The sequence below is a fragment of the Camelus dromedarius genome, chromosome 24 (genome assembly GCF_036321535.1).
Source record: "Camelus dromedarius isolate mCamDro1 chromosome 24, mCamDro1.pat, whole genome shotgun sequence".
Taxonomy (NCBI): Eukaryota; Metazoa; Chordata; class Mammalia; order Artiodactyla; family Camelidae; genus Camelus; species Camelus dromedarius.
Genome location: NC_087459.1, coordinates 14,750,246 through 14,762,929, shown reverse-complemented (window position 1 = coordinate 14,762,929; position 12,684 = coordinate 14,750,246). Strand labels below are relative to the sequence as shown.

The following is a 12,684-nucleotide window of genomic DNA, read 5'->3' as shown; positions in this document are numbered from 1 at the left end:
ATACATATATTCTTTTTCATATTCTTACCTTTTCATTTATTTGTATCTTCTTCAATTTCTTTCACTGTCTTATAGTTTTCAGTAAACCAGTCTTTCACCTCCTTGGTTAAATTTAATCTTGAGTATTTCATTGTTTTTGATGTTCTAGTAAATGCCATTGCTTTCTTAATTTCTCTTTCAGATAGTTTGTTGTTAGTGTATAGGATGCAACTAATTTTCACATGTTGATTTTGTATCCTGCAACTTTACTGAATTTGTGTATTAGTTCTAACAGTTCTTTTGGTGGAGTCTTTAGGGTTTTCTATACATAATATTCTGTTATCTGCAAACAGAGATAATTTAACTTCTTCTGATCTGGGTGATTTTTATTTCTTTTTCTTGTCTAATTGCTCTGTCTGCAACTCCCAGTACTATTTTGGGTAGGAGTGGTGAGAAAGGGCATCTTTGTCTTGTTTTTGATCTTAGAGGAAAAGCTTTTGCTTTTCACTATTGAGTATAATGTAATCTGTGAGCTTGTCATTTATAGCCTTTATATTGTTGGCATATATTCCTTCTACACCTAATCTGCTGAGAGTTTTTAATCATGAAAGAATGTTGAATGCTTTTTCTACATCTATTGAGATGACCATATGATTTTTATGCTTCATTCTGTTAATGTGGTGTATCTCATTGATTGACTTGTGTATGTTGAACCATCCTTACAGGCCACAGGTAAATCCCACTTGATCATGGCATGTGACCCTTATAATATGCTGCTGAATTTGGTTTGCTTGTATTTCACTGAGGATTTTTGCATCTACGCTCGTCAGGGATAATGCTGTGTAAGTTTCTTTTCTTGTAGTGTGCTCATCTGGCCTTCTTATCAGGGTAATGCTGGCCTAGTAAAATGAGTTTGGAAGTGTTCCTTTTTCTTCAGTTTTTTGGAAGAGTTTGAGGAGGATTGGTGTCAATTCTTCTTTAGATGTTTGGTGGAACTATTGAAGCCATCTGGTCCTAGTTTTTTCTTTGTTGGGATATTTTTGATTTACTGATCAATCTCCTTACTAATTATAGATCTGTTTAGATTTTCTATTTCTTTATGATTTAGTCTTGGTAGGTTGAATGTTTCTAGGAATTTATCTATTTCTTCTAAATTATCCAGTTTGTTGGCATATAAATGTTCAGAAGACTACTTTGATCCTTTGTATTCCTGTGGTATCAGTTGTAATGTCTTCTCTTTCATTTCCAATTTTATTATTTGAGTCTCCTTTCACTCTTTAGTCCAGGTAAAATGTTTGCTAAACTTGTTTATCTTTCCTAAAAACCTACTTTTAGTTTTCGTTGATCTTTTCTATTGTTTTTATAACCTGTATTTCATTTATCTCTGCTCTGATCCTTGTTATTTCCTTCCTTCTGCTAACATTGGGTTTAGTTTGTTCTTTTTCTAGTTTCTTGAGTTGTAAAGCTAGGTTTTTTATTTGAGGTTCAGTTTTCTTAATGTAGGCATTTAATTAGAACTACTTTTGCTGCATCCTGTAAGTTTTAATATGTTGTGTTTTCATTTTTGTTTGCTTCAAGATTTTTTTGATTTTCCTTTTGGTTTTTTTGATCCATTGATTGCTTAGGAGTGTTGTTTAATTTCCACATATTTGTGAATATTCCAGCTTTCCCACTTACAACTGTGGTTGGAAAAGGTACTTTGGACTAGACACATATCAAGTACTCAGTAGCCACATTTGGTTAGTGCAAATGGAAGTGGAAGGTGCAAATCTAGGTGATTTATAGCTTCCTACCAGCAAAAGTCTCTCTCTCTATTCCTTTTCTTTCTCCTTTACAAATTCAAACAGGCCTGAGTTCAGGTCACTTTTTGGCACTTCCTAGGTGTATAACTTTGAGCCTGTTATTTAATCTTTATAAATGAGTTTTCTTTTCTGTGAAATGGGCACAATTAAAGATGATCGAAGTCAGGATTGAGATCATCAGTGTAAAGCCAGAATGGTGCTTGGCATACAAGGCTCAGTCAGTGTTGGTTGTTACTGTTTCCTGATTGCAGAGGGCAGGACAGCCTGTGTACTCAGGAGGGGAAGACTTGGAACCAGAAATCCTGGGCTCGAATCCTGGTCCTGCCATGTACAAGCTGGCTTGTAGAGGAGCCAGTTAAATCTGCATACGCTCCATGCCCAAAACCCCTTCAGAGGGGTTCTCTGTTCTGAGTTATCCACTTTGCACCTTGGGACCCAGGATACAACTGTTTGGACAGGAGTGGAACCCCGCTTATGGACAGGTAACATCTAGGCTGATCAGAAGACTGTGAGGCAGCTCAGTGTGAGAAATTCAAGCCACAGGGATACTGGGGACCAACTGAACACTTCAGATCCTTCTGCAGATTTTGAGTATAAGACATGGAGAAAGGATTAGTGTCAGTATTGGGGCAGAAGCAGAGAGACACACAGAAGGAAAGTTCTAAGTAGAAGCCTTGAGTCAATATAAGCGATGGGTGAATAGGAGCCATGAATTAACAAGAACTGTGAGTCAGCAGAAACTGACAGAGGAGAGTAAGGACAGCAGAGGAATAGGCCAAGACCCAGAGGTGCTGAGTCACCATGATGGCGGAGCCCGAGTGTGCCAGGCTAGGGTGCCCCTGCGGAGGGTCTTCCAAGGGGGTCCCCCCGATTTACAGAGCTGCTGTTTGCTGTAAACCAAAGCTGTTCCAGCCTCTAGGAGGCTGGCTGGGTGGCTAAGGCTTTGCTTTCCCCCATCTTGTAATGAAACCTGAGAATGTTTCTTTTCCTTACAACCTACAAAAACCTGTCCAACAACACCACCCCTATCAAAGCTGAGACTGAGTGTCCTCACCTGCAAGATGGGGACAGCTGCTGCTTTCGGGTTCAGCATCCCTTCCCTGAGGCAATGACTTTTATCTGACACTTTGCAGTTCTGGTCTGCCAGCCCTGGGCCCAGCGTATTAGGTGGCCACATAATCAGGCTGCCTGGACAGTCCATTGCAGGGGTTTGCCTTTGATGTAGAGACACCTCTGCGGCAGGGGATGGAACCCCCGAGAGGGCTCTTGAGTCCCTCCGCCTGGGATCTTCTGAGCTGTCCTGGTTCCTGTTTTCTAAGTCCTGTTTATTCAGCTCTTTTGTTCTGGGACTTTCCAAATTGCCTTCACAGATTCTCTTTCCTTTTTTTAAGTAACAGCGCTAGCTGGACACACTCCTTGCAGGGTTGTTTTGAAGTGAAATAAGACAGAGAGCTCCTTCCTACCCGTAGTTGTCCCCTCCCCCTGCCCTCTCCTGCTCTACCTGACTGAACATCTCTGAACTAGCCCAATGTTTTCCTCCTTTGACAAAAGATTCTAAACCTAAACCAGCCCTCGATTTACTGTGGCCTTTACCAAGTCCTTGCCAAATGCCCTTTTGTGCTTCAGTTTTCCTTTCTGCGTAACATAAGATCTGAGTCAAACAGGGCTCCTCTCTGCAGTAGCTCAGGACTCCCCATAGGTGGCAGCACATGACCACAAATGTCCTGAAATATCCCTTGCAGAACTCAAGACCAGCTGGAGAGAGGGCGTGTGTGATGCTGGCGCAGAGCATTTACCAGGTCTGGGAGAGAGGAGGATGCAGGAGGGAGAAGAAAGGAGAGTGGGCGCCCTCTGGCCTTGAAGCAAGATTATTGGCTTGAGGTTTGAAGGATAGGAGTAGTTGGTGCAGCCAGTCCATCTACCCATCCTTCCATCTATCCATCCATGCAACAAATGTTTCTGAGCACCTGTTCTAGGCTCTGGAGATGCTGCAGTGAACGAGACAGACACAGGCAGTCCCTGTCCTCACTGAGCTGGCTCCTAACTTAGAACAATCTTTTTTTTTTTTTCAACCCTGTGGTACACCCCTTTGCCTTCTGGGCTTGTTTCCCCATCTGTAAAATGGGATAATAAACTGTGTACCTCACAGATCTATGGCGGCGAGGCTTAGGTGCTGGCACCCAGTCTGTGCTTCTTCCCTTTCCCTCTGCCCCACCCCCCTTCACAGGAGCTGAAGACGCTGCTGAACCCTGTGGTCATCGAGTGGGGACTCAGTATCCTCTCTGTGTCAGAGGGAAGCACCAGCCAGTCCACCCCTTCTGCAAAGTCTGGTCAAGCCTTGAACCTGAAGGAATCCCCCAGGCTGGTGAGAAACCTCAGGAACCTCAGAAGTTTGAATTTGATGATTTGTTTCTATATTAGGTTCACTGAAAAAAGTGTTTCTAAGTTTCTAAACAAGATGGAGATATTACTCTATTAGTAAGTATTATGTATGCTGACACACAGGTTTACATACCAGTATATGCACACACCAATATATGCCATACACACAGATACGCACTGACATATCATACATGGTCACATACATGCAAATATGTGTGTATACACATCCATACGTGTATACACACTGATACATATGCTGACATACATGCACATGTATATTCACATGTATATACACATACATGCTGATATATATCATATACCTCTATACACTAGTTTATATCATACATGCTGATATTTACATATATATATTTACATGTATATACATATATACACACTAATATGTATGGTTTATACACACATATGCATACACATGAGAATAACTGGTACTACCTTTCATTGAGTGTCAAAGTTGCTTTTAATTTTTTACTGATTGTAAACATCTTTGGGCCTGTCTGTAGTGCCCCTATTACTAGCATTTCTAATATTATTACCCTGTTTCTATTATTATGGTATCCTGCCCCTTCACTTCTTAATGTAAACCAATGTTATCTGAGATCTTGTGATCTTAGTAAGATTTCCCCAGTTGTCTCTCCTTCTACCCCTGCCTCTATCTGGTTTCTGAGACCCAAGGCCTCTCTAGGATTTCTGCTGACTCTTGGCTTTCCTGCCCTGCGGGCTCTGTCTGTAGGATGCCTCTGACCTGCAGCACATCACAGCCTCTGTTTAAAAGAAATTTTTTTAACAACACTAAAAACCACAAAAATTCACTGACAATTGACACTCAGCCTCTGTGAGTTGAGCCAGCTCTGAGAAGGCCTCTCATATGGGAGGCTCCCTCAGCCCTCCCGTTGCTCACACTTTGCCCACCCCCGCTCGCCTCCTCCCCTTGGCCAGTTTGCAGCAGGTGCACCGCGCCCTTCTCCGTCCGCTGCCCACTATCCCAGCCCCATCCCTGGAGGGCTGGGGATTCTTTGAAGCTGGGGTACTGGCTGGCCTGCTGGAAACTCACATGGGATGATAGATTGCACGGGCTCTGAAGTCAGAAATTTGGCCTGAGAAAGTGGAAAAGTCAGGGAGAAAAAACATGGGGGAGAAGAACATGAAGAGTTGGCTTTACCACTTTGAGTTTGTGATGCCAAGTGAGAGATCCACGGGCCTGGGTCTGGCCTGCAGGGGAGGGTCGGGGTCAGGCACAGATTCAGGAGTCCGTCATCCTGACAACCGGGGATCTGCAGCCTTGGGAATGGGTCCACCTCTTAGGAGGCAGCTACACTCTGATCTCCAAGCCCTGGCACCAGCTGGCCTATGTGCCACTTCTCTCTCCACTTGGCCAGCTCCTGGCCTCCTGTGGAAGGAAGGCTTTCTAGTGCCACCTGGCTGGACTGGGTGACACATAAGAGGTCTAAGGCCTCAGGCAAATGTGCTCTCTTCTCTTGTGGCCCCGAGGCAGCCTGGTTTAGGGCCAGGAGTCCTAATGATAGTATCACTTTGCTCCTCTCCTTATCAGTTACTTGAGTGAGATCCTGTGTTAAGGGGCCCTGCCTGCTGGTGCTGGAACCTGTTAGGAACCCTCTTTGAACAAGGCAGAGTGAAACAGGTCAAGACTGTTTATTTCTCCCCATCTGAAATCTAGGGAATTGAGGAGTTTTGTGGTCTGACTTAGAGAACTGAGGAGGCCTTTCATGGCCTAATGGGATATCAAATAGGAGTCCCAGTCATGAATGCAGAGTAGTGGTTTGAAAAAGCAGGCTCAGAGAGGTGAAGTGATTTGCCCGAGACCACACAGCTAATTGAATCAGAGCTAAAATTCAAACCCTGGTGGAGATTCTGACCTGGTGCTGGGTTCTTTTCAGGGCAGGATCCATCCAGCCCCACACACCTATCCTAGAAGAAGGGAGGTGGGGGAGGGTGGGCACAGGGAGAGGAGCTTGTTGGGTGGGGCTGTATCTGGTGCTGGATCCCATGGGGCTTTGGGGTCAGGAAGTGGCAGGGAACACCCCTAAATTGAGATGCAGGCCCAAGACTGGAGGAAGGAGGAGCTGACAACAAGAAGGCCTATATCATGGGCACCCATCAGCCGGCCTGTAAAAGCGGCAGAAGAGGTAGGTGGCAGAAGGGAGGTGGTGCTCAGCTGGGACCACAGGAAGTTCCAGATTTTGGTTAGAAGTCGGAAAGTACCAGCAAATTCCTATTTCAGCTGGAAACCAGGTGATAAGGTTTTTCTTTTTATAACAGAGATGAATACAGACTTTGCAGAGGAAACAGTGATCTGCAGAGCGGGGCTGGAAGTCACCACATAAGTGTGATATTCTCCGGAAAAGGGTCTTAAAATTCAGTTGAAGCAGGTCAGAGCCCAAGCTCTTCAAAATGGGGCCCTTCCAGGGGAGCCACCAGGGTAACAGAGGAAGAGATTAGATGTTGGAAAAAGCATAAAAAAGAAAACCAAAACTCCAACACAACAACAAGAAGGTCCATCACAACCACCATTATAATCATCATCACTATCATCACCAGTATCACCATCACCACCACCACTACCATCATCACCATCACCATCATCACCACCATCACCACGATCACCACTACCACTATCACCATCATCATCATCACCACCCCCATCATCACCACCACCATCACCATCACTGTTGCACCACTATCACCATCATCACCATCACCACCATCACCACCACCATCACCGCTATAACCACCACCACTGTCACCATCACCACCATCACCACCACCACCACCACCACCACCATCATCACCACCATCACCACCATCACCATCATCACCATCATCACCACCACCACCATCATCACCATCATCACCACCACCATCACCACCACCACCATCACTATCACCACTACCACCATCAAAATCATCATCACCACCATCAGCAGCAGCAGCTGCTGGAAGGTTCCATCTTTAGCCAGAGTTTTCTTGATCCAAAGGGTGTGGGACCAGGGAAATTGTGGAGGGATGCAGACCTGGGATTAGTCCACCAGACCTGGACCCCAGAGGCCTAGAAGCTGCCTCATTGAAGGGACATATTCTTGGACTCTTTACTCCTCACATAGAATCTGTCACCAAATCCCATCAGTTTTGCTTCCAAAGCATCTGCTGGCTCTGTCCACTTCTCCCCACCTTCACTGCCACTGTCACCTCTCGCCTCTCTGCTTCCTCTTATTCATCCCCTACCCAAGAGGACACAATGTGATGCCCAATACACCTGCTCAACACACTTCAGTGGCTCCCGTTGTCTTGAGCATCAGAACCAAAATCCTTAACAAGGCCTAAGAGATCCCACACCATCTAGCTTCTACCTCCTTCTCAGCCTCATCTTTCACCGCTTCCTCCAGCCCAGCTCATGACTGAGTATGCTATGTACACATTCCTATGTTGTTAAACTCTAGGACTTTGCCCTAAGACTTTGTTTCCTTGGTGTGAAATGAGATTGTCCTTTTCCAAGCCAGCTCCTGGTTGTCCTTTAAGCCTCAGCTTGGCTATCATTTTGTCCAGGAAGGCCTCTCTGACAACACCATCCCTTTCACCCCAAGGGTTAGGTTGGTGTGGCAGACTGCATCTCCCAAAGATGACGGCAACAATGTGTCTCATCCCACAGGCTCTTTTTCACAAGGTGATCTTGACCCTCCTCCCACTGAGGGCTGGGACTTAGGTCCTGTCCCCTTGAATTCAGGTGTACCTTTGTGACTGCTTCCATTCAAAGAATGCAGCAGAAGTGATGCTATGTGACTCCTGAGGCTAGAATAAAATCATAAGTCACCACACACTCCTGTCTTCTCTTGGGGCCCAATCCCAGCCTGGGAGGCAGCCCAGATTAGCCCACGTGGAGAGACTTCATGGAGAGGCTCCTGTCAGTGTTCTGGACAATAGCCCAGGGGTTGACAGCCAGCATCAACCACCAGATGTGAGTGAGGCTGCCACCAGATGATTCCAGATGGCCACCTAGTCACGCCCAACCCTTTAGATTTCTCAGCTGGAGCTCCAGACATCATGGAACATCCCTACTGTTACCTTGTCTGAATTCCTGGCCCAAAGATCCTCCCTGGCAGTGTGTGAGCGAGTAATGACTGTTTTGCATGAACCAGTGAACACAAGTCACTGCAGCACTGTGAACCAGACCCCTCGCCCACTGTGCAAATGGCTTCCGGGTGGCCCATCCCTTGGCTGCTGCCCACATACATCTGGGCAGCGGCAGGACTGAAATGCTTTGCGTCCTTAGGTGGCAGTGTGGTACAGCTGCGAAGGCGCTGGGCTGGGACCCAGACTCTACCTCCCAGTGGGTCTGCCCGGCCACTCTCCCACAGTGAGCCTCCCTGTCCCTGCCCTTGAGAGGGGCAGCTGGCAGTACTGGGCCCGGGTAACTCACCTTCGGTCTAAGATGAGAGCTATTCCCAGCCAGGTGGTCAGAGCATGGGCTCCAGAGCCTGGTCCTTAATCTTTTTTGTGTCTGGGCCCCATTTCAGAGTTATGTTTTTAAATATAGAATCCATAGGATTGCAAAGGCAGTCATATATATATGCTTTATTGAGGTTTAATTGACAAATTGTAAAAGTTTACACGTGCAACGTGATGGTATATGATATGCATATCCTTTGTGAAAGGATTCTCACCATTGAGTTAACACATCCATCATCTCACAGATTTACCTGTTTCTTTTGTGTGTGTGTGTGTGTGTGAGAACATTCAAGTTGTCCTTCTTAGCAAATTTCAATGACATACAATACCATGTTATCACCTATAGTTACCATGTTATACATTAGATCCTCAGAACTTACTCATCCTCTAACTGAAAGTTGGTATCCTCTCCCTAACCCTCTTCCTATTTATCCCACCCCCTAGACCCTGGAAACCACTTTTCTATTCTTTGTTTCTATGAATTTGACTTTTTTTTTAATTAAAAATTTTTTTTTAAGATTCCACATATAAGGTATAAGTGGACCCTGCAGTATTTGTCTTTGTCTGGCTTCTTTCCAGCAACCAATTACATTAAAACACATTTAACAAAATATTAACAAGTCAAGTTGTGATGTAGCAGTGTGTGTGTGCTTCTTTATTAACACACCACATAAGGTGTGTTGGTGGGTCGGCTGCATTACTATGATTGTAATTTCAAGGAAGTGATTCGTGTAAATGACGTTCTAAGATACCTGCGACAAATGTAATGGGACATGGAAATATCTTTGATTCCACTTGGTGATGGAGTCGTGGGGGCTGCTGACTCCACTGCAGTTTGTTGTCAACATTCATGATGGAAGAAAATGCAATGTTTCAGTTAGATGTTTGGAAATTTAAGAGGTAATATTTTTTCCCATCCAAGTTCACTGATTCCAGGTTATAAGCTCATGGACCCCAGGTTAAGAGGTGTTGCTGGAGTTAGGTGGACTCAGGTGCAGGACATGTGTGTGGATTGCTTTTCCTCCTTGCACCTCAGTTTCCTCATCTGGAAAATGAGTGTAAGACTAGTGAGCTCGTAGGGCTGCCAGGAGGAGTAAATGCAATAAACCAAATTCAGCACACGCTTGTTTATTTAAACTTTTATTTTGTTGTGGTGAGAACATTTAACACGAGATCTACCCTCTTGACGAGAAGACAAGTCTTGGCCAGGACATGGAGAAATCAGAACACTTGCGCCTTGTTGGTGAGAACGCAAAACAGTACATCTGCTGTGGAAAACAGTATGGAGGTTCTTAAAAAAATTAAAAATAGAACCACGATATGATCCAGCAATCCCATTTTTGGGTATTTAATCCAAAAGTATCAAAATCAAGATTTCAAATAGATAGTTGCCCTCCTGGGGTCACTGCAGCACTGTCCTCAGTAGCCAAGGTACAGAAACAGCCTGTGCCCATCGACAGATGAATGGATAAGGAACACGTGGTATATAGTATATATGACGGGTTACCCTTCGGCCTTAAAAAGGGGAAAAAGTGCACTGTGACAACGTGGATGAACCATCTCAACATTCACTGAGAACTTTCTGTGCGCCCAGGCTGTTCCAGGTGCCGGGGACTCTGTGTGAATGAGAGAGGCGAACTCCATGCCCTTGTGAAATTTACATTCCAGGGGGCAGAGACAGTGAACAAGCAGGCAAAGAAAAATAGATGGTTTCAGATAATAATAAGGGCTGTGATGAAAATAGAACAGGTGATAGGACAGAGAACAAATGCCTAGCGCGGGCAACATGAGCTCAGGCAATCAGAATCCTAACACACAGAAAACTTAATTACGTTAACGCGTCCGAGGAGGGAACGCACGTGAAGTGGTACTTGGCCCAGGGCCTGGCACGCGGCGTAGGCTCCGTACTCGTCGGCTGTGGTGCTGGTGACGATGCTGGCAGCTCCCCGGGGCACAGACCTTGCAGGCGCTGTGGCTGATGCTGGTGCTGCTGGCTGTACTGGGGCCGGCTGAGCACCGGGCGATGGGAGCCGGGGAGGAGGAGGCGGTGGCCCTGTCAGAACTGGAACTAGGGAAGCAGCTCTGATTAAAGGAAGATAAAGCCTTCTCTCCGCTGTGGCTTGCTGAGAGAGCTGAGCAGTCAATAGGTCTCTCAGATCATTGGAGGGTGCTTGCAATCTGGCAGCACTGGGCTTTTTAATTAAACCTGGAACTGCGAGAAGAGGTGACTGCTTTCTTTCTGCAGCTTGTGTTTCTGTCTGCCTGCCAGAATCTGAACAAATCAGTGCACTTCCGGAGGTTCTGAGGCTTGGGATAAGGTGGCCTCTGGTTTCAGGAGGGCCAAGATGGGCCCCTGGATAGCCAGGGTGTCAGGCACTAATCTCGGGGGCTCAGGTGTTGCCTTTGGCATTTAAACACCTGCAGCAGGTGTGATATTCAATTGCACTTCCTGGGACAGGCCATCCCAGCCAGCAGGATTTGCTCCCCAGATCACTGAGTCTGCCCAAAGATCTCAACATCACTTGAAATAAATACTTCCTTTTATTATGAAATAGAGCTTGGCCATCTAATGTGTGGTCCACGGACCAGCAGCAGCACATCACCTGCTGGGCCATGTCGGGAATGGATACTCTCAGGCCCTGCCCCAAACCTGCTCAGTTAGAATCTTCATTTTAACAAGATCCCCAGGAAATTCACCTACAAGTTAAAGTGTGGGAAGCGCTGAAATCTGAAACCCGGAAGACGAACCAGCCCCTTGCCAAGGTGCAGACCTTCTGTAAATCCTGGAGGGAAAAAAGTTAAAAAAAAAAAAACGTTATGGCATTCATGAGACAATCTGAACACTTATTGGATATTTAAGGACCACAAGGAATTATTAATTTGTTAGCTGTGATGATGGTAGTGTAGTTGTATTAAAAAAGAGCTTTTATCTTTTAGAGTTACCTGTGGAAATACAGATGAAATGATTTCACATCTGGCATTTGTTGCAAAATACGAGTGGAGGCAGCGCCTTGAGAGTGAGGGGGCAGGACTGGCCACGGTTGGGTGTTTGGAGACCCGAGTGGTAACACACGAGGATGCATTTTACTCATTTGTTTACTTAGTGTATGTTTAAAATTCTCCTTAATGAAAAGTCAAGGCTGTGAATTATACTGAATGCACATAAAACTTGAAAGTGCTGTGAGTGAGTGATGACTCAAGTGGACATCCCTGTATCTACTACCAGGTCATCGCCAGCCACGCCGCCCCCCACCAGAACCCCTTCCCCACGTTAACTCCTCCCCTCCCACTTGCTCGGGGGTTCTCACCGCTGGCCGCCCCCGTAGGATCACCTGGGAAAACTTCACACAGAAATGATGCCGAGACCCTCCAGGCAAATGTAAACAGAATCCCTGGGGGGTGGAATCAGTGAGCTTTTCTGACTCTTCAGGTAATGATGTCTTTGCGCTTGAGTTTTTCAATGAACTTACTGTTTCACTGCATCAAACAGGCCATTAAATGGGTGGTTCCTCGTGGAGGACTGAGTGCTGCATTGTTTTGTAAACATAGGTGACATTTGGCAGTGGGCACTGCAACTCATTTTTGAAAACAGTGACAGTAGGTACCACTTACTGAGTTCTTTCTACCTGCCTAGCACTGCACTGGGTACTTTATTTCCATTTATTACATTTAACCTCCAATGTGAGGTTGGCATCTCTATCTGCATTAAAAAAAATTTTTTTTTAAATTGAAGTATAGTCAGTTTACAATATTGTTTCAGTTTCGAGTGTACAGCATAATGTTTCAGTTATATATACACATATATTCATTTTTATATTCTTTTTCATTATAGGTTACTACAAGATATTGAATAGAGTTCCCTGTGAAAGAGAAAGAAAAATATATCACTTCTGTGTGGAATCTAAAAAAAAGACACAAATGAACTTATTTACAAAACAGAAAGAGATTCACAGACATAGAAAACAGTTATGGTTACCAGTAGGGGAGGAGGGTGGGAAGGGATAAATTGGGAGTTTGAAATTTGCAGGTGCTACTATATATA

At 45.2% G+C, this 12,684-nt stretch overlaps 1 long non-coding RNA gene across 1 annotated transcript; it reads left to right on the top strand.

The window, feature by feature from the left end:
- The first annotated feature begins 1,918 nt into the window (after positions 1–1,918).
- On the top strand, positions 1,919–9,763 carry LOC135319209 (uncharacterized). Its single transcript, XR_010377668.1, has 2 exons — positions 1,919–4,146; positions 7,781–9,763. It is a non-coding gene; the product is annotated as an uncharacterized LOC135319209 (long non-coding RNA).
- Positions 9,764–12,684: the final 2,921 nt, after the last annotated feature.